General features: G+C 43.5%; 1 protein-coding gene across 1 annotated transcript in view; it reads left to right on the top strand.

Moving 5' to 3' along the window:
• Positions 1-20920, top strand: part of MMP17 (matrix metallopeptidase 17) — a 191786-nt gene that overhangs the window by 64170 nt on the left and 106696 nt on the right. The gene's annotated exons all lie outside the window — the stretch shown is intronic.

The raw sequence follows: 20920 nt of genomic DNA, 5'->3' as shown, positions 1-20920 counted from the left end.
CCGTGTTTGTGGCACGCAATACTATTATCTATAATAGAGCAGCTTCTTAAGAGGAGCATGCCATCGAGCTTACACAACGCTTGATTTCACTGGCATGAGCTCTCCCGGCTCTTCCATGCTATTCTGAGCAAAGCTTCCTCATTAAATGCTGTTAGTGATTTTCCCAATAAGCTTATTTTGTGGCACCAGCAAGTTCCTAAAGAGGGTGCCCCGTGGAGCCTGCCCACAGTACTGCCCAGCTGACCAAGCTTGGAAGAGATCAGCCGTCACTCACACTTGTCTAACCTGAAAAGCTACCCAGTTTTCTCCTTACTCAACTCCGTTTTCTATAGCAAAGGTGCTACCGTTTAATGGACTGAACAGAACGCTGCTATTATCACCTGGTGAGATGGCTTTTAGCTTTTCTAATCCACAGTACCTTTCTTACAGCCCTGCAATTTCTGGTTACCGTAGCTACTACATACACAGCCTGTATTAAATCAACTTCTAGTTGGTTTCCTCCATAATTGATCCTCTAGCAGCCATCAGAACCCAGATCTCCACTGATGTATCCTCTGCAATTCAGACGGCATCTGAATAGTTCAGACATAGATACAAAAAAACATCCTTCATGCTTGTTCCCAAACTCAAGGCTCAGAACTCTCTTCTGCTGGGAGATTCCCGCCAGCATTGGCACTCTAGTTTCAGTTCGGACAATAACTGTGGATTGCAGGGAGCCATCTCTACTGCATGTCATCTTGATGCATCAAAGGAGTCATTTGTAGTAGAGAATAACACGGTGACAAAATTCATCACCGTTCCCGTCCCCGCGAATAACCGTGGGAAATAATCCCATGTCATTTTCTAGTGTCTATTTCAACCTCAGTCCTTCTACACCAGCATTCTTCAAAGCAAAGCTTGCGGGTCAGTGGTTGTGGCCATTTATACTCTGATTCTCCCCTCTCTCTTTAAAGAATGACATGAAGATGGTTTCCCGCGGTTATCCACGGGGACGGGAACGGTGATGAATTTTGTCACCGTGTCATTCTCTAATTTGTAGTGCTATCAGTCATGCGTCCCTACACACATCCAAAACACAGCTTCATTTCTTCCTTTTAAACACAGCTAAAGCCTGTCCCCTCCTTTCTCTTACACTACTACAACCTGATTTTCACAGACCTCCCACTGAACCATCTTTCTCCGTGACAGCCTACTTAAAATATAGCTGCATGGCCAATCTTTTTTTCTGTGTCATCATGACTATTCATCCACTCCAGTATACCTACAAATGCATTCACTCAGCAGCTGCTCTTCTCTCTTCCTACACTCTTCCTTGTATCTGACTTACCTGTGGCCTTCTCCTTCATCGTTGGCTCCCAACTCTGCTTCTTCCACTTTACTGCACTATAGAAACATAGAAACATAGAAGATGACGGCAGAAAAGGGCTACAGCCCATCAAGTCTGTCCACTCTGCTTACCCACCCCCTGTCTATGCCCTAATGACCCAATTTCCTTATCTTGACCCTCGTAGGGATCCCACATGGGTATCCCATTTATTCTTAAAGTCTGGCACGCTGTCTGCCTCGATCACCTGCACTGGAAGCTTGTTCCAATGATCAACCACTCTCTCTGTGAAGAAATACTTTCTGGTGTCGCCATGAAATTTTCCGCCCCTGAGTTTGAGCGGGTGCCCTCTTGTGGCCGAGGGTCCCTTGAGAAAGAAAATATCATCTTCCACTTCGACACGTCCCGTGAGGTACTTAAATGTTTCGATCATGTCTCCCCTCTCCCTACGTTCCTCAAAAGTGTAGAGCTGCAATTTGTTCAGTCTCTCTTCGTACGAGAGACCCTTGAGCCCCAAGATCATCCTGGTGGCCGTCCGTTGAACCGATTCAATTCTGCGCACATCTTTACTGTAATGTGGCCTCCAGAATTGCACACAGTACTCCAGATGAGGTCTCACCATGGCCCTGTACAACGGCATTATGACTTCAGGCTTTCGGCTGATGAAACTTCTATTGATACAACCAAATATCTGCCTTGCCTTAGATGAAGCCTTCTCCACTTGATTGGCAGTTTTCATGTCTGCACTGATGATTACTCCTAAATCTCATTCTGCTGAAGTCCTAGTTAAAGTTTCTCCATTCAAGAAGTACGTCCTGCATGGATTTCCGCTTCCGAGGTGCATGACCTTACATTTCTTAGCATTGAAGCCTAGCTGCCAGGTTGAGGACCAACTTTCCAATGTAAGCAGGTCCTGCGCCATATAATTCTGTAAATTGCATTCACTTACTATATTACATAGTTTGGCGTCATCGGCGAATAGTGTTATTTTACCTTGAAGCCCTTGAGTCAGATCCCCTATGAATATGTTGAAAAGGAGAGGACCCAGGACCAAGCCCTGCGGCACTCCACTGGTCACCTCCGATGTTTTAGAGAGGGTACCATTAACCATTAAACTGGAATAGAATTCCTCCTCCCCCTCATTCTATGACTTGGCACTTATGCGTGTTGGAGGTGCCAAGAATTGGCAGTAATGCACAAAAATATAATGTATGTGCCAAAATTGCTTACCCCCGGATTCTATATATGGTGCCCAGGTTTGTGTGTGAGATGCAAGAGCAAATTAATATCTTAATGAACTCAATGACGGCAATAATTGGGTGCCAGCATCCAATTCATGATGTTAATTGGCACTCTTTAATATTTATTTATTTAGATTTCTATCCCGTCCTCCCGTGAGTTCAGAACGGGTTGCAAAAGCACATTCACAATAGACACATAACAGTCAGTTATATTAGACATTCAAGGTACATTACAGTTATATGGACATTCATGTGCATTACATTGCATTACATTAGTGATTTCTATTCCGCCAATGCCTTGCGATTCAAGGCGGATCACATAAAAGTTATCAAGAATTACATAAAAGTTTACAGGAATAGCATAAGAGATGTCATAATAGTTACTTAAGAAGTACCAAAGAGTTGTCGAGATCTTAAGGTAATAAATGTTGAGTAATTAGAAGTATTTTAGACAGCCATGGTAGCATAGGACATTGGCACTCAAATATATCAATTATGTGTGCATCTCGTTGCATAGGCAGCAGAACGCTTTTTATGTTTGGGGGGGGGCCCAAACATTCCACCCTAGAATGCACCCAAGCCCCGTCCAATCTCCGCCACAGACCCTGCCCCATAATAATAGTACTAATTGTAATGCCATTTCTTCCATTTATTCTTCACATACACACAATATAATCTTATTAACAATACATAATGGTAACCACATAATTAAACTGTACAAAGCACACTGTATGCAGAGAAAATTTTAATTAACTCTCATTTATATTCTGCTCTTTTCAGAGAGGTCAAGGCAGATGCAATGTCACCTCAGAAAATTTCCCTTCAGTTCCAAAGAAGTACATCAAGAAGTAATAGAAAACCCGCCACAGAGCATAAGAATAGCAACTGGGTCAGACCAATGGTTCATCTAGCATAATATCCTGTTTCCTTTTTTTTTCTGTAACTATTTAAATTTAATACACAACATGCATTGCACAAAATGCAAAGTGTTGTGACTTCTTCAGTGCCCACTCTCAACACAAATCGCTGCAAAAATACAGTAGGCGGTGGGACAGTGGTCTTCACTAATTTTTAGGTTCAAACCATTTTTATTGATGCAAACACAGCAAATACAACACCAGCGCACCCCAAAGGTGCACAGTACAAATAATAATGCATCATATACAATAATAGAACAAGCATATACAATAAAAGAGTAACATCAACCAAACTCCCTCCCCTTCCTTCTCTACATAGAGCAAGTGAGATTAATGAGGGTGGAAAGGTACTCCAAAGCCCTGTACTCTTATGAACCCCAAAAATGTCACACCACGCCTTCCCCCCACCTGAACCACTTATCCTTTCTTTGACTAATTGCCAGAACCTTCAATACACCCCATTTCCCTTCCTCAACTCCCCCCTCTCCTTCCCCCCCAATGATACTCTCCACCCCGCCCCACCAGTACTCACCATTACTCTCCCAACCTAACTAACTAACAAATTAGGACACCCATCTTAAAACCGCACTGCGACCCTTAGGATGTAAGACTTGCAGATATATATATGGGAGCCTTATTTTCGCTAATTTTTAAGTTGGGGCTGTTGCGAGTCCTATTTAGGGGCCACGACACCAATCAAAGTTTCTGGACGTCCATCCACACCAGAACACTTGTCCTCAGTCACATGTGCAGAAAACAGAAAAAAAACCTTTTCAAATACAAACCCACAAATAAAAAAGTGCTATTGTACATAAACGAAACCCTAATGTGCCAGACTCTGCAAACAGTACACCACAAAAGAAATAGAAAGAAATGCATTTCTTCTTGAACAGTTCAAAATATAAAACCAACAGATGTAAATTTTCTAAATTGACATATTTCAATCACAAACCTTTGTTATCTGGCAATTATTTTTGCTGATCATCTTGTTCCTTATGTGCTCTAAATTCTGTTTCCAAGGCCTCCTTATGCATTTGCTGTTCCTTTCCACTCCTTCACCTTTTGAACTTCATCCATCTTTGGCACTGGTTTTCATATTCAGGGTTTTTTTCCCATTTTTCTGCTTCCATCTCATATCTATCTACCTTTCCATCTCTTCCCCTCTCCTCCATCCATGTGCACCATCTCTTCCCTCCTTTTCAACTTCCCTCCATCTATGTGCATCATCTCCTTTCCCTCCCCTCTTACTTTCCCCCATCCATGTGCACCATTTCTTCCCTCTTCTTTTATTAATAACTAGCTGATGCCCTGGCGTTGCACGGGTATTTAATAATAGCAATAACACAGTAAACGGATTGAAATAAAGATACTTTATAGTGGTGAATGAAATTATTGTTTTACAGCTTAATAAAAAGTACAATATTCAAATTATAATGTGAAATATTTGACAAAATGAATACAATACAACTAACGCAAAACGTGATTATAAACAACAATTTTAGTTTCACCTCCTGGAGCAAGAACAAATAAATTCTTGGGTGAACCCACCCTTGAGCAAGCAACATAGAGTTGTGGGCCGTGAGACCCCCAGAACATATCACCCCAGGTAGTGAGGGATCTGCATACCAAGTTTCGTCCAAATTGGTCACAGTGAGAATGGCAGCTTTTTACATTTTTTCCATTGACATGAATGGGTGAAATCTGATTTTCTGTTTGTAGCTCCGCCCACATGTGCAGGAGGGCCGCGAGACCCCCAGAACATATCACCCCAGGTAGTGAGGGATCTGCATACCAAGTTTCGTTCAAATCGGTCAAGCCGTTTGTGAATTACTGTGAGAATGGCAGCTTTTTACATTTTTTCCATTGACATGAATGGGTGAAATCTGATTTTCTGTTTGTAGCTCCGCCCACATGTGCAGGTGGGCCGCGAGACCCCCAGAACATATCACCCCAGGTAGTGAGGGATCTGCATACCAAGTTTCGTCCAAATTGGTCACAGTGAGAATGGCAGCTTTTTACATTTTTTCCATTGACATGAATGGGTGAAATCTGATTTTCTGTTTGTAGCTCCGCCCACGTGTGCAGGAGGGCCGCGAGACCCCCAGAACATATCACCCCAGGTAGTGAGGGATCTGCATACCAAGTTTCGTTCAAATCGGTCAAGCCGTTTGTGAATTACTGTGAGAATGGCAGCTTTTTACATTTTTTCCATTGACATGAATGGGTGAAATCTGATTTTCTGTTTGTAGCTCCGCCCACATGTGCAGGTGGGCCGCGAGACCCCCCAGAACATATCATCCCAGGTAGTGAGGGATCTGCATACCAAGTTTCGTTCAAATCGGTCAAGCCGTTTGTGAATTACTGTGAGAATGGCAGCTTTTTACATTTTTTCCATTGACATGAATGGGTGAAATCTGATTTTCTGTTTGTAGCTCCGCCCACGTGTGCAGGTGGGCCGCGAGACCCCCAGAACATATCATCCCGGGTAGTGAGGGATCCGCATACCAAGTTTCGTTCAAATTGTGCAAGCCGGTTTTGTGGAGGCAGTTTTTACATTTTTTCCATTGACATGAATGGGTGAAATCTGATTTTCTGTTTGTAGCTCCGCCCAGGTGTGCAGGTTGGCCGCGATACCCCCAGAACATATCACCCCAGGTAGTGAGGGATCTGCATACCAAGTTTCGTTCAAATCGGGCAAGCCGTTTTTGCGTTGGCAGCTGTTTTACATTTTTTCCATTGACATGAATGGGTGAAATCTGATTTTATGTTTGTAGCTCCGCCCACATGTGCAGGTGGGCCGTGAGACCCCCAGAACATATCACCCCAGGTAGTGGGGGATCGGCATACCAAGTTTCGTTCAAATCGGGCAAGCCGTTTTTGCGTTGGCAGCTCTTTACATTTTTTCCATTGACATGAATGGGTGAAATCCGATTATCTGTTTGTAGCTCCGCCCACGTGTGCAGGTGGGCCGCGAGACCCCCAGAACATATCATCCCGGGTAGTGAGGGATCTGCATACCAAGTTTCGTTCAAATCGGTCAAGCCGTTTTTGCGTGATCGCGGCACATACATACATACATCCGATTTTATATATATAGATAATAATAACAGTTTATATACTGCAAGTCCACAAAGTTCTATGTGGTTTACAATAGTTAAAAATACAACATATTGAATAAAACTAAAAAAGTAAAAGCCAATAACTAAAAAAACCCTAAAAAATCTGATTATTGCATTATAAAATTCTATAAATCAACTACCTAAGTACTTTAAAAACAGATAAATTTTTAGATGTCTCCCCATAAGTATCAGCAAGCAGAAACAATTGTTCTAGATCATAATGCTGCCTGATATGAAAAAAGATATTGATGATGTTTTTTAAGTTTACATCCTCTAACCAGCGGAAAAACAAAATTCAGGTGTGAGCTTCTCTTATGTTTGTTGGTTGCAAAAGAGAAAAGCTCAGTTATGTATTTAGGAGCTAAACCAAATAAAACCTTAAAACAAAAACAACCAAACTTAAACTTCACACACTTCTCTCCATCCATGTGCACCATCTCCTCCCCCTCCCTTTCATCTGTGTCCCCCATTCCTCTCCTTTCTGCTCCTCCAAATTCAACATCTCTCACTTCTTTCTCCTTCCCTCACACCTGTTCCACCAAATAACCTCCCCACCTGGATCCTAAGCACCCCCTCATCTTGAAAACTACAATGCGGGAACAATTCTCTTGCGCCACTCGCGGCCTCCTCTGCACACTTCCTTTGCCATGGTCCGCCCAACCAGAAACAGGAAGTTGCTTCACAGTGGGGGTTAGTCATAGCAGAAGAACAGTGCAGAGAAGGACCCCGGCAGTGCTGGAGAATCGGTACCGAGCCTGCACCCTCCTTGCTGCAGTCTTTGAGGTGAAGGGGACTTTGGAACCCAGGGGGGAGCTATGAGCCACACAAGAGGTCCTACCAATTTTGGGGGGGAGGCCATGACCCCTGTACCCCCTTTCCGTTCCCCTTGCCTATGTCTGGTTGTGCATATTCTACAAGGCAGTGTGCCTAACTCCCATAGTAAGTATCTCAGAAGAAGGCGTCACCATGGGAGGAGCATGTGCATGTCAGGGGGCATTTTGAAAATTCGCCCATGCTGTTACAGAACAATGGGTCAACTTGGGCACCAGCATTTCCACCAGATTTTAGCAGGCATAACTATGGCACCCAAAGTTTGGATGCAGGAATCGGGGCCATGATTAAGCACTATTTATAGAATCTGGCCTTAGTGAGTAACTTCAAGGGCAGTACACACATGGATGAAGCATGGGTGGGCCATGGACATGTCACCAAGGGCCCAATTCTATACAAGGTGCCTAAAACCTAGGCACCAAGTAGTGTGGCGCTTAGGCACGATTCTATAAAACTTAGGCGCACTTTAGAGAATCATGCCTAGCGGCACCGGCATTGATAGGTGTCCTTGAAAGAGACCTGGGGGTGATGGTGGACACAACATTGAAACCTTTGGCGCCGTGTGCGACAGCCTCAAAGAAAGCAAACAGAATGCTGGGCATCATCAAAAAGGGTATCACAACCAGGACGAAGGAAGTCATCATGCCGCTGTATCGCGCAATGGTGCGCCCGCACCTGGAGTACTGTGTCCAGTACTGGTCGCCGTACCTCAAGAAGGACATGGCGGTACTCGAGGGGGTCCAGAGAAGAGCGACTAAACTGATAAGGGGTATGGAAAATTTTGCATACGCTGACAGGTTAAAAATGCCGGGGCTGTTCTCCCTGGAGAAGAGGAGACTTAGAGGGGACATGATAGAAACCTTCAAAATCCTAAAGGGCATTGAGAAGGTGAATAAGGACCGATTCTTCAAACTGTGGGGACCCACAACCACTAGGGGTCACTCGGAGAAATTGAAAGGGGACAGGTTTAGAACAAATGCTAGGAAGTTCTTTTTTACCCAGAGGGTGTTGGACACATGGAACGCGCTTCCGGAGGATGTGATAGGCCAGAGCACTTTACAGGGGTTCAAGGAAGGTTTGGATAGGTTCCTGGAGGATAAGGGGATCGAGGGGTACAGATAGAACTAGAGGTAGGTCATAGAAGTGGTCAGAAACCACTTCACAGGTCATAGGTCCATCTCGCCGTGGGAGCAGACCGCTGGGCGAGATGGACCTCTGGTCTGACCCAGTGGAGGCAACTTCTTATGTTCTTATGTCCTTATGTTCTTAACCTTAGGCACACTATAGTTATGCCAGGATTTTCTTGGCCTAAATACCAGTGCCTAAATCTAAAACAAGCACCTACATGCAGTGGCGTAGCGAGGGTGAGAGGCGCCTGAGGCGGTGACACCCCTCCCCCACCCTTATGTCATCCCCCCCCCGTTCCTTCCATGATCCCCTGCTGCATGTGCCCACCCTTCCCTGTACATCTAGTTGTTCACCGCTACGAGCAACAAGAACTTCAACGTGCTCTTTGTGACCTCATCGGCTCTCCCTCTGATGTCACTTCCGACGCGCGGCACCCGGAAGTGACGTCAGCAGGAGAGACGAGCATGTGAGGTACGGGGGAAGGGGGTGCAAACGTGGTGAGGGGGAGGAGTGGGAAGAGGTGGGGGCGGAAAGGAAGAGGGGTGCCATGTCAACCCCACCAATATGGCACCTAGGGTGGACCTCCCCCCCTCCTGTCCCCCTCTTACTACACCACTGTCTATATGTAAAACTATGCCCATGATCCACCCCTAACCAAGCCTACTTTCTGGTAGATGCCTTGGACCAATTTATGCCATCCATTGACCTGTGATATATAGGCATGCCTAAATTTTGGTCTACCGATGCCTATTTGTGCTAGTATTCTATAATGTTCGCTTTCCTTTTGTTTTCTCCTTATTTTTGCTTTCGTTCCTATTGTAGTTCTAACCCAATTTCCTTTTGTCTCACGTTTGTCTGTCACATTTGCCCCCCTTCAATATGCCATTTATTAGATGATGTTTCTTTTAAATTGTATTTCTTCTGTTAATGTCAATGGCATTGTTTTTATCTTTATCATGTATTCCCTTTTACATTTTACCTTGTAAACTCGCTTAGAAATTGGATAAGGGACTAAATCAAATTTTAATAAAAACTTGAAACAATTACAGAAATAGTGCTAAGCATCTCCATTTAGGGCAGGGATCTCAAAGTCCCTCCTTGAGGGCTGCAATCCAGTTGGGTTTTCAGGATTTCCCCAACGAATATGCATTGAAAGCAGTGCATGCACATAGATCTCATGCATATTCATTGGGGAAATCCTGAAAACCCGACTGGATTGCGGCCCTCGTGGAGGGACTTTGAGACCCCTGATTTGGGGTTACCAAATATCCATGAAAACCCAGACATGTCCTATTTTTAGAAGACCGTCTGGGTGCCTGTATGGATTTCCAAAACCTGGCAGTTTGTCCAGGTTTTGGAAGGCCCTGAGTTTGGGGGGTCACGTCTGGAGAGCCATTGATGTGACACAATGATGTCGCGTGCATGTGACATCATCATATTGCATCTGCGCATGCTCAGAGGCCCTCCAAATGCAGCCTGGACTCAGGGAAAAAGAGATGATGTTTATGTAGGGGCGGGGCTCAGGACAATGGGGCAGGGCTATAGGCAGAAAAGGGCGGAGCCACGTGTCATCAAACAAATCTGGTAACCCTACCCATTGTGGTACTTAAAACTATGCCCTAAATCAGGGGTATCAAATGTCAGTCCTCGAGGGCCACAATCCAGGCGGGTCTTCAAGATTTCCCCAATGAATATGCATGAGATCTATTTGCATGCACTGCTTTCATTGTATGCTAATAGATCTCATGCATATTCATTGAGGAAATCCTGACTGGATTGCAGCCCTCGAGGACCAACATGGATTGGATTCGGATTGGGACTTGTATACCGCCTTTTTGTAGTTATACAACCACACTCAAAGCGGTTTACATAACCAGTCGGGTTTTCAGGATTTCCCTAGTGAATATGCATGAGATCTTATGTGCATGCACTGCTTTCAATGCATATTCATTGGGGAAATCCTGAAAAACCCGACTGGATTGTGGCCCTCAAGGAAGGACTTTGAGATACCTGACATACTGGTACTTCAAGCATTTTCCCTATCTGTCCTGGTGGGCTCCCAATCTATCTAATGTACCTGGGGCAGTGGAGGATTAAGTGACTTGTCCAGGGTTACAAGGAGCAGCACAGGGTTTGAACCCACAATCGCAGGGTGCTGAGACTGTAGTTCTAACAACTGCACCACCCCTTCACCCCTGCACCAAATTATAAAAATTGCCACACCCCTCCCCCCATGTGAGGGGTATGCCATGATTCCACTCTGAATTTTTTAACCAGCACCATATGTAGTATAGGAATATATTATGAGAGAGTAGATCATACAGTTCACCACATCGAAGATAGTCCAACTCAGACTACCTCTTTGAACTCTCACTTAAAACAGTTAATGAAATAGGCCCTCAGAGATGCCACCATGATACTCAAAAGATTTCATAGTATCTGGCTTTATGCATCCAATCCTCACCAGGTCTTTCTTATAATCAAATATATTTTATCAAATAAGTTGTTATGCCATTAAGGTTCTTAAAGATATTTGAATACGTAGCTTTAAATATTTTAGTGGTCAAATTCTCAGGGACTAACAAGCCAACATGTTTCACCCAAAGGGTTTCCTCAAGGCTATTCTCCCTTTGTGTAGCGTCTCGCCTGTATACCGACCACCAAGTCTCAGTTATCAAGATTCCACTCTGGTCATGTTCCAAATCTGGCCCCAAAACTCCCCTGAGGGTTGCTTTGAAATCTTAAATCACTTCTTTATCATTTCCTGTAGAATCTTGCTTGACTTGTACATTTATCTTGACTATAAGACTTTCTCTCTCTTACATGCATCTGTGCAGTGCAGTTCAAGCCTTGTAGCACTTTAGATACATGACATGATGGTAGTTGTAACAATAAGGCTGCATTCCAGCCTGTCTTTAGCAACAGACGCCGCAGGGGGAAAAAAAAATAGACAATTTCAAACGTTGTGACAATATGTGGTTGTTATTTTAATAAAATGTCAGCGCCTAGGGTAAATGAAGGGACGATGCATTCCATCAGTGAGCACAAGCTCTGCAAATTAGCAACATCTCGTCGGTCTCTGCTTGACAGGCTCGCCTGAGTGCACACTGCTTTCAGCGGGCCATTATAATAGATTCGCTCGGTATTAATTGCCAGAGCATTGATCGCTATAAATTCCACGAGATCTTTATGGAGCACTGGCAATCACCTCTCCTCCCGCTCCCTCTGAGGAACAGTAGTTAAAGCATAGGATGGATTCGTGTTTCGTAGGGTGGAGGATTTGTGCATCTCTGCCTTAAGCTGACCACCACTGCCTTGTTCACCTTGAAAAGCAGGCAAGACATATCGCCCTTCAGAATATCAGTGTATCTCTTGGCAGTGTACGCTGTGGCTTTTCCCCACTGCACACATACTGTAATGAAAGATACAGTAGGGACTGTCACCGCCCCAAAATTAATGCCCATCCTTTTTATTCCTCGTCTCATTATATTCTGTCTGGCAGTATTAATAGCCTGAAAGTATTTGGAAAGACTTTCCATTTTATCACCTTGAAAGGTGCATTGCCGATTACTCAACCTCTAAATTCTGCATGTGGTGGAAGGCAGCGGCAATGAAATGAGGCACGCAAATCATGATTATTTTCCACTTTTCATTTCCACTTCGCTTTACTGTCCATTCTAATTGATATGAAGAGGCCCTCGCTGCTTTCATCAATCTGTGTCTCAAGCCAACCTGTGTCTGCAAATGGTCCTCGCTCCACCCCATCGGCTGTTAGCAGGAGTGAGGGAAGTCGTTCGCAGGGATAAGTTTGAGCGAGATCAAAAAATAAAATGAAAAGATTTATTTTTACCTTTACGAAGGCTACTTACTAAAGTGTGGGAGATACAAGGCTACAATTATGAAATTTAGGTCGGACACATACAAAACAATAAACTCTGAAATGATTAAAGTATTCTTAGTTTAAAAGAAGGTGGAAAAAGCCAAAAGCGTTGAGGTGAGGCGTGGCCTAGTGGTAGAGCTGATGCCTCAGTACCCTGAGATTGTGGGTTCAAATCGCAGCGTTGCTCCTCCTTGTGACACTGAGCAAGTCCCTTAATTCTCCATTTCGCCGGGTACAGGGTTAAGAACAAGTTCCATTTTTCAAACCATTCTTAAGTTGAATTTGTATGTAACTCTGACCCTGTACAGTACACAGACTATAAAAGCATTAAAGAACCAGTCTTCAAGGTAAAGTATTGTAGTTTAAATAGAAAGAAAAAATAATTTTACACTTACTTTCGCTCTTCATCCATCCCACTGTTCCCTCTCCACCACCACATCCAACATATCTTCCTCTCTTCCCCACGCCTCTCCCACCCACTATGTCCAATATTTTCTCTCTCCCTCCCTATGCCCAACAATTCACCGCTTTCTTCATTCCCCTCCCTGTGCACCATCTCTCTTTCCCTCACTCAGACACCCATGCCCAACAATTCTCCCTTTTTATTCCCCTACCTCAACATCTCTTTCCCTCACTCCCTTCATTCTTCCATCCTATGTCTCAAGTTCATGCTCCCCATGTTCTTAACTGCTGCTTGGGGCCAATTGCCCCCTATGGGGGAGAGTGTGGTGCAGTAATCAAAGCAACAAAAGCACGGACCGTATCGGGTCCCTTGATTGGTAAAAGGGTTTTATATATTTTTATTCTTGTCACAATAAATTTTGCCTGCATATTGTACACAGTCTGCAGTTTTGTTTTGTTTGTTGCAGTAATCAAAGCTACAGCCTCAGCACCCTGAGGTTGTGGGTTCAAACCCATGCTGCTCTTTGTGACCCTGAGCAAGTCACGTAATCCCTCTATTGCCCCAAGTACATTAGCTAGATTGTGAGCCCGCCAGGACAGACAGGGAAAAATGCTTGAGTACCTGAATAAATTCATGTAAACAAGGGATGTCCAACCTTTTGGCTTCCCTGGGCCGCATTGGCCGAAAAAAATGTTTCTGGGGCCGCACAAATGCGCAAACGCGGCAGCAAGACAGAGGAGGGAGCCTGCAAGACGGTAAACACCCAGGGGCAGCAGAGGAAAACACTGCATCGCTCTCGAACGGGGGGCCGCACAAAATACTTCAAGGGGCCGCATGTGGCCCTCGGGGCCGCAGGTTGGACACTCCTGATGTAAACCATTCTGAGCTCCCTGGGGAGAACAGTGTAGAAAATTGAATAAATAAATGCCACTCTGTGCAGGTTACAACTCCCTTGCTGCATTGCAAAGCACAGTGTAACCATTTTACTGCCGTTTGGGCAGAATGGCTGTTTCATGCAAGTATCCTACTGCATTGTTACCATCCTCTTGCTAATAAGAGATCCTCTGTGTTTATTCCATGCCCAGCACTTCCTTCAAGAGTCCATTCCAACCACCTGCATGTTCAAAGATACTTTGGTTTTGCTAGAATTCCCTTTTCTTCCTACCCAGCATACTAGCCACTATCCTTTGACCCAGACAGTATGGCCAGTTGCCATGAACACCTCTCGTTTGCCCAAGAGAAGAGGAATGCTTTCTCAGACACGCCCTTGGTATCCCTCACTGGTTGATATGGTATTCCCTGTCCCTCCTACGTCAAGTTCACCACCTTCATGGCATTCCCTTGCCTGCCCTGATAGGAAGGCTGATGTTATCACACTCGCATGCTTGGTTCTAGGACTACAGAAATACTGCATTTTTGGCAGACTTCAAACTATCTCAAAAGAAGAAAGTGTAATTGATGGGAAGTGGATATTGCTGCCTATCATGGAAAAAATCTAGAGCATCATCCTGTATTCAGGAAGTGAAGCTTTCTTCTAAGTGAGATATCCCATATAAGTATTTCTATGCCCAAATTTTATACAAAGGCGAAAGGATTGATGGTTTCCCAAGGCCAATCCTCTGACCAAATCAGATTCTGAATCCATAACATCCATCTCCCTGATACCTCTGAGTCTGCAATAAGTAAGTCAAGGGAGATGGAATGAAAATGCATTAAAATGTGGGGGGGGGATGGGAGGGGGCTGCCACTTCAGATGAATGATGTACAGTACTTACAAATGCCATTAAACCAATTCATTGGCTGAAAATCAGTATGAACTAAAGCAAAATAGCACATCACAGCCTTCTCCCTAGTCAGTTAGGGTTGCTGGATTACCACAATGAATATGTATGAGATACATTTGTATTTATTAGAGGCTTATTATGGACTTGGTTCAGTAAATGATGCTCAACACCAACAACGAAAAAAGCCCAGATAGACAGTAGCATAGTGAGGGTTGGAGGCACCTGGGGCAGTGGTGCCCCCCCCCTCACACCCTCCTCTCCACCCCCTCCTATGCCAACCCCCCTCCTTCCCCACCCCCAGCCTGCTGCTCGCACCAGTGTTGGCTTTCCATCTGATGTCACTTCCTGGCCCTGCGACCCAGGAAGTGATTTCAGAGGGAGCCAGGCTGATGTGAGCAGCAGGCTAGAGTTTGCTGCTTGCACTGGTAAAGATTTTAAAGAGATGTGGGGGTTGGGGAAGGGAGGATGCAAGCGTGGTGTGGGGGGTGGAGAGATGCTGGCGCCTGCACCAAAATGGCACCTGGGACGGTCCACCGTCCCCCCCCCCCCTTACTATGCTACTGCACATGCAGCACTGTTCTTTAAACGGTGCTTCAAGTTGAGTGCTGTTTATAAAAGTGTTTACAGCCAATTTCCATGCCAAACTTTGGGCACCCCAAACTATTCATGCCCCTCCTATGGCCTAGCATTATATGCGCACAAATTAAAATTGTTGCCACAACAGGTAATTGAGGCAAGCAGCGTGCCAGATTTTAAGAAAAGATGGGATTGGCATGTGGGATCTCTTCATGGAGGTAGTTAGGGGGTGGGTCATTAGTGGGCCGACTAGATGGTCCGTGGCCCTTTTCTGCCGTCATTTTCTATGTTTCTATGTTTCTAGAATTAATTGTTAGCACCTAATTATTGGCACTGGTGCGGTGATACCCCAGGCATTCTCCTCTCCGCCCCCGCACCTTCCACATCAATCCCCCATACCCTCCTCTCCAAACCCCCACCCTGCTCCTTCCGCAACACACTCATGCCCTCCCTTCCCAACCCTATACCTCTTAAAATCTTTGCGAGCACGAGCATCTTCTCCAGCCCACTGCTCATGCTAGCTTTCCCTCTGACATCACTTCCTGGCCCCACGGCCCAGAAGTGATTTCAGAAGGAGCCAGGCCAGGCTAGAAGTAGTTGGCTATGCTGGCAAAGATTTTAAATAGGAACTGGGGGGGCAGGGAAGAGAGGGCACAAACATGGCATAGGAGGACGGAGAGGTGCTGGCACTCCCACCAAAATAGTGCCCAGGGCAGTTCGCCCCCTTTTATTATGCCACTGCTTATTGGCTCATTAGCCGATTTAATTACATGTGCATCTCAGGATAGCGTACAATTTTTAGCGTAGAAATTTGTGCACCATTTATAGAATCTGGAGGTATATGCAAATCTCTCTCTTGCATATTTATTTTGTTAACTCTGAAAACTCCGCTGGCTAGGTGTACCTCCAAGGATGAGTTTAAGAAACGCTGCACTAAATAGTCAAAGCTACAGGCCAAAAAGAAAAAATAGTCAAAGCTACAGGCAAAAAAGAAAAAAAAAATGGCATAGTACTTCTTAAGACAAGATAATCAGAGGAGGGAATCGAAGTACACACCAGACAGTGAAGTAAAGAAAAACACCAAGGACCTAGCAGAATGGGATAATAGAGCTCTCTTTATTGGATGACCCAATACGGGTCGTGTTTTGGCAGAATTGCCTGCATCAGGGGTCCATACAACTGTCTCCAGATGATCAGTAGTACACAATCTAACTCTCAAAATAATCCTCACTGCTTATTTTATAAAGCACCTGCATACCTCACAAAACCGATTTTGTCATACTGATCATCTGGAGACAGCTGTATGGACCCCTGATGCAGACAATTCTGCTGAAACACGGCCCGTGTTGGGTCATCCAATAAAGAGAGCTCTAATTATCCCATTCTGCTAGGTCCTTGGTGGTTTTCTTTGCTATACAACTACTTAAACCAGACACCTTGGCAACAAATGTTGTAGCCTCTATCCAATCCATAGATCATCATAAGAACAAGCGGAGACTCTCAGAACTGTTTATCTTTAGAGTAACATTGTACATAAGAGCATAAGAATTGCCACTGCTGGGTCAGACCAGTGGTCCAACGTGGCCAGCAGTCCGCTCACGCGGCGGCCCTCTGGTCAAAGACCAGCGCCCTAACTGAGGACTAGCCCTACCTGTGTATATTCCGGTTCAGCAGGAATTTGTCTAACTTTGTCTTGAATCCCTGGAGGGTGTTTTCCCCTATAACAGACTCCGGAAGAGCATTCCAGTTTTCTACCACTCTCTGGGTGAAGAAGAATTTCCTTACGTTCATACGGAATCTATCCCCTTTCAATTTTAGAATGCCCTCTCGTTCTCCCTACCTTGGAGAGGGTGAACAACCTGTCCTTATCTACTAAGTCTATTCCCTTCAGTACCTTGAATGTTTCAATCATGTCCCCTCTCAATCTCCTCTGTTCAAGGGAAAAGAGGCCCAGTTTCTCTATCCAATTCATAGATGATCATAAGAGCAAGATGAGCCTCGGAAATGGATATCTTCAAATTAATTTCAAACCAGTGAATATGGTCCAACTCTAAGGCAAAGCCTCTCCTGGGTACCTGTTTTTGAAAATGCTGTTGCTGAGTAAGCCTGACATTTCATTCATAGTAACATAGTAAATGTTGGCAGATAAAGACCTGTGCAGTCCATTTAGTCTGTCTAGCAAGGTATTAGAGTTCTATCTAGCACTGGCATCATAAGCAAGGCGGTTTTTGTTCTCAGCAGCTTTCAGGCTCACAATTCCATTTCTAGCCTTCCTCCTTTCAGAGAATAGTATTTTTGAGCGGTGCCATCCAAAACTTTCATAGAGGCAGCTTTCTGGGAGATTTCAATTTCAGAATTTTACAATTTGGCAGTGAACTTTTTCAGTCATGAAGAGGCTGGTGTATTATGGGCCGAGAGGGGCAAAACAGGCCACAGAAGCCCAGACTGCTTCACACAAAAAAACAGCCACACTCAACACCATTCCAGAATGTGATGCAGAAATGAGATTCCCAGAGTGGTTTAAAGATGCTCCGGGCACCACACAGAAAGAACCTTGAAACAATGGGCGTGAGGGGACTGATTGTGGAGTTTGTCACATTCTTTCCCCAATACACCTGACAAAATTATTTTGTCACCTCTCTTTTATGTCTCTAGCCATATTTTTCTTCAGCTCACGCTTTCACTAGCTGTATTTCTTTCTTCACTTCTTTGAGTTTTATGCGGTATTCTTTTTCTGTTTTCTCTTCTTTTTTTTTTTTTTTTTTGCATTCTTCTGTATTTCATAAATGCCATCTTCTTTGTCCTTTATTTCCTTCAGATGCTTGTTTGGAGAGATATATTGAGTTCCTTTTCCTCTTATTCCTTTCCTTACATAAAAATCTGTTGTCATTTTAGAGATAAAAACAACAAAATCTATAAAATGCATATGCTTTTGCACTGATTTAGAAATTCATTTTTCAAGATATGTTTGTGTTGTACTTTAAAAATTTGGAAAGTTTCCTCCTGATCAACTACTTCTGCTATTAAACGAATCTATGAAAATTGGTAAGAGAATGTTAGAAGATTGAGGCACAAAAGAGAGCCCAGGCAGGGATCACTTACAAGGGGGGTGCTTAAAAGTTCTCAGCCCAACCAGCCAACTTCCTAAACTCTGAGCGTTATTTTGCCACTGTAGCTGAAAAGAGTGTTATCTTATTTTGTTAAGTGCTAATTTGCAGAAGCAAAAATCTATGTTTTGACATTGTTTCAGATCATTGGTTGAACCATATCCACATCGTTCTCTTTATTGTTGAGTTGAGAACGTTTCAGCACCCTCTCATATATTCATTGTAAATATCTTGAACTCCAGACTGGATAGGACAGGTTAAGAACTACTAATACATGGCTTCTTAACCACCTTTTCAAATCCCTTTTATACTTGAGCCAGCCTGATGGTTGAAGTCCACAGTCTGGGGGAGTGGAGAAAGAGGATACGAGATCTATGATAGGGGTATATAAAATACTGAGTGGAGTAGAATGGGTAGATGTGAATCACTTTTTTTTCCAAAAAATATTAGGACTAGGGGGGCATGAGATGAAAGCTACTAAGTAGTAGATTTAAAACAAATCAGAGAAAATATTCATTCAATGTGCAATTAAACTCTGGAATTCATTGCTAGAGAATATGGTGAAAAGAGGTTAGCTTAGCAGGGTTTGAAAAAGGTTTGGAAAATTTCCTAGAACAAAAGTCCATAAGACATTATTATGGTGAACATGGGAAAATCCACTGCTTATTCATAGGATAAGCAGCATAAAATCTGTTTTACTCCTTGGGATCTTGCCAGGTACTTTTGACCTGGGCTGGCCACTATTGGAAGCAGGATACTGGGCTTGATCAATCTTTGGTCTATCCAAGTATGGCAGCTCTTATGGTCTTATGTCTGGTTCCTGCTCCCTAGGGTTGAAGATGCAAATCTGTAGAGAAGGACAAGAACAATAATGCTTTTATAATATAATATATAATTGCCTTCTGGAAAGAGAGAGAGAGAGAGAGATGAATGACACTTTTGTAGAGGAAAACAAATTGGGGCACATTCTATATATGGTGCCTAAAAAAATCATCATTGAAAAATGTTCTGTTCTATAAACTAGCGCTTAAAGTTAGGCGCAGTTTAAAGAATAACGCTTATGCCCAGGAACCATGCCTAACTTCAGGCACAGCTATTTGCACCAGTAAAAACATGGTTCAAAATGCCCACGCCTAAATTTAGGTGCAGATGCCCTTATTCTATAAATACACACCTAATTTAAAAAAAGGAACACCCTAATCTGTCCATAACCCATCAATTTCTGCACCCCCTTTTTTGACTCTTGTGTAAAATTTAGGTGTGGATCCAACACCCAAAATTTACACATGTAACTTGTAATTAATTCTAATTAGTGCTAATAATTACTTGTTAAAACACTAATTACCAGCACTAATTAGCTTGTCATGCAATTAAATTGTGCACCCAAATTGCATGTGTAATTTTCATTCATTTTTATAGAATTAGAGGTTTTTGTGCACAAAAAGGATGAGAAACAGATACTTTTTGTGACACAAAAACTTTCCATGCTTGTATTGTACAATTTGTCCTTTTTTTTCTGCACTCCTTTTGTAATCTCTTCTTAGTGTTACTCTCCCACCACTAAAAGTTAGGCTCAGGAGTACTACTTCTTTACAGAAAAGGTGGTAGATGTGACGCAATAGTCTCCCGATGGAGGTGGTGGAGATGAAGACAGTATCTTAATTCAAGAAAGCATGGGACAGGCACATGGGCTCTCTTAGGGAGAGGAGGAGACAGTGGATGTTGTGGATGTGCCGACTGGATGGGCCATTCGGCCTTTATCTTCCACATGTTTCTATGTTTTGTCTCTCTTAATTTTATCAATTTTGGCTCTACTTGAAATTAATCTAGTCCTGGTGTTCTAAATCTGATTTTCATAATGCAAGATTCCCAAATCTGCCCTGGTGACCACCTTCAGTCCGATTTTTCAGAATATAATGGAATGGTCAATGGATAAACTAAAGAACATAAGAGACACACCACAAGTGAAACTTCTCCAATATTATGCAAATTATTTCATGCATTTTCATTGTGCATACCCTGAAAACCTGATCTGGGTGTAGAATGATCAGAACAGGACTGGGGAAATGTATGCTGGACTTCATTCCAGCACCTTAAATGGTTTCAGCAGGTCAAGTTTTTAGGCCACTTCTAAGGAATATGTATGAGAGGCATTTGCATGCCTAAAGACTCTATTCTATGCAAATCCCTCATGCATATTTATTAGGATTATCCTGCAAACCTGACCCGTTGGCAGCCCTCAAGGACTGAATTGAATACCAAAGCCCCAGTCCTCAGTATATTACATTCCTGCTTTTCTTCCCATCCCATTTTTCATTCTTTAAATGCTAACAATTTTTTTCTTCTTTCTATTATTGTGATTTTAATATTTCTATTTTATTATATGCATATAGTTCCTACCATTCACCTTTAGGCTACTAAGCATAAATTGTGATCTCGTCTGGGACAGAAAGGGGATGTCTATGTGTCCTGGTATGGTTTAGCCTGTCTCTAATATTAACAAAATTTTTTTAATGTATTCTTGTTGTATACCACCTTGAACCGAAAAGCATTTGGGCGGTATATAAAAATAAACTTATATTATGTTATGTTATACTTGAACCATCAACC

The sequence above is a fragment of the Geotrypetes seraphini genome, chromosome 8 (assembly GCF_902459505.1).
Source record: "Geotrypetes seraphini chromosome 8, aGeoSer1.1, whole genome shotgun sequence".
Taxonomy (NCBI): domain Eukaryota; kingdom Metazoa; phylum Chordata; class Amphibia; order Gymnophiona; family Dermophiidae; genus Geotrypetes; species Geotrypetes seraphini.
Note: the sequence above shows the minus strand (reverse complement) of the source record. Positions and strands in the feature narration are given on the sequence as shown.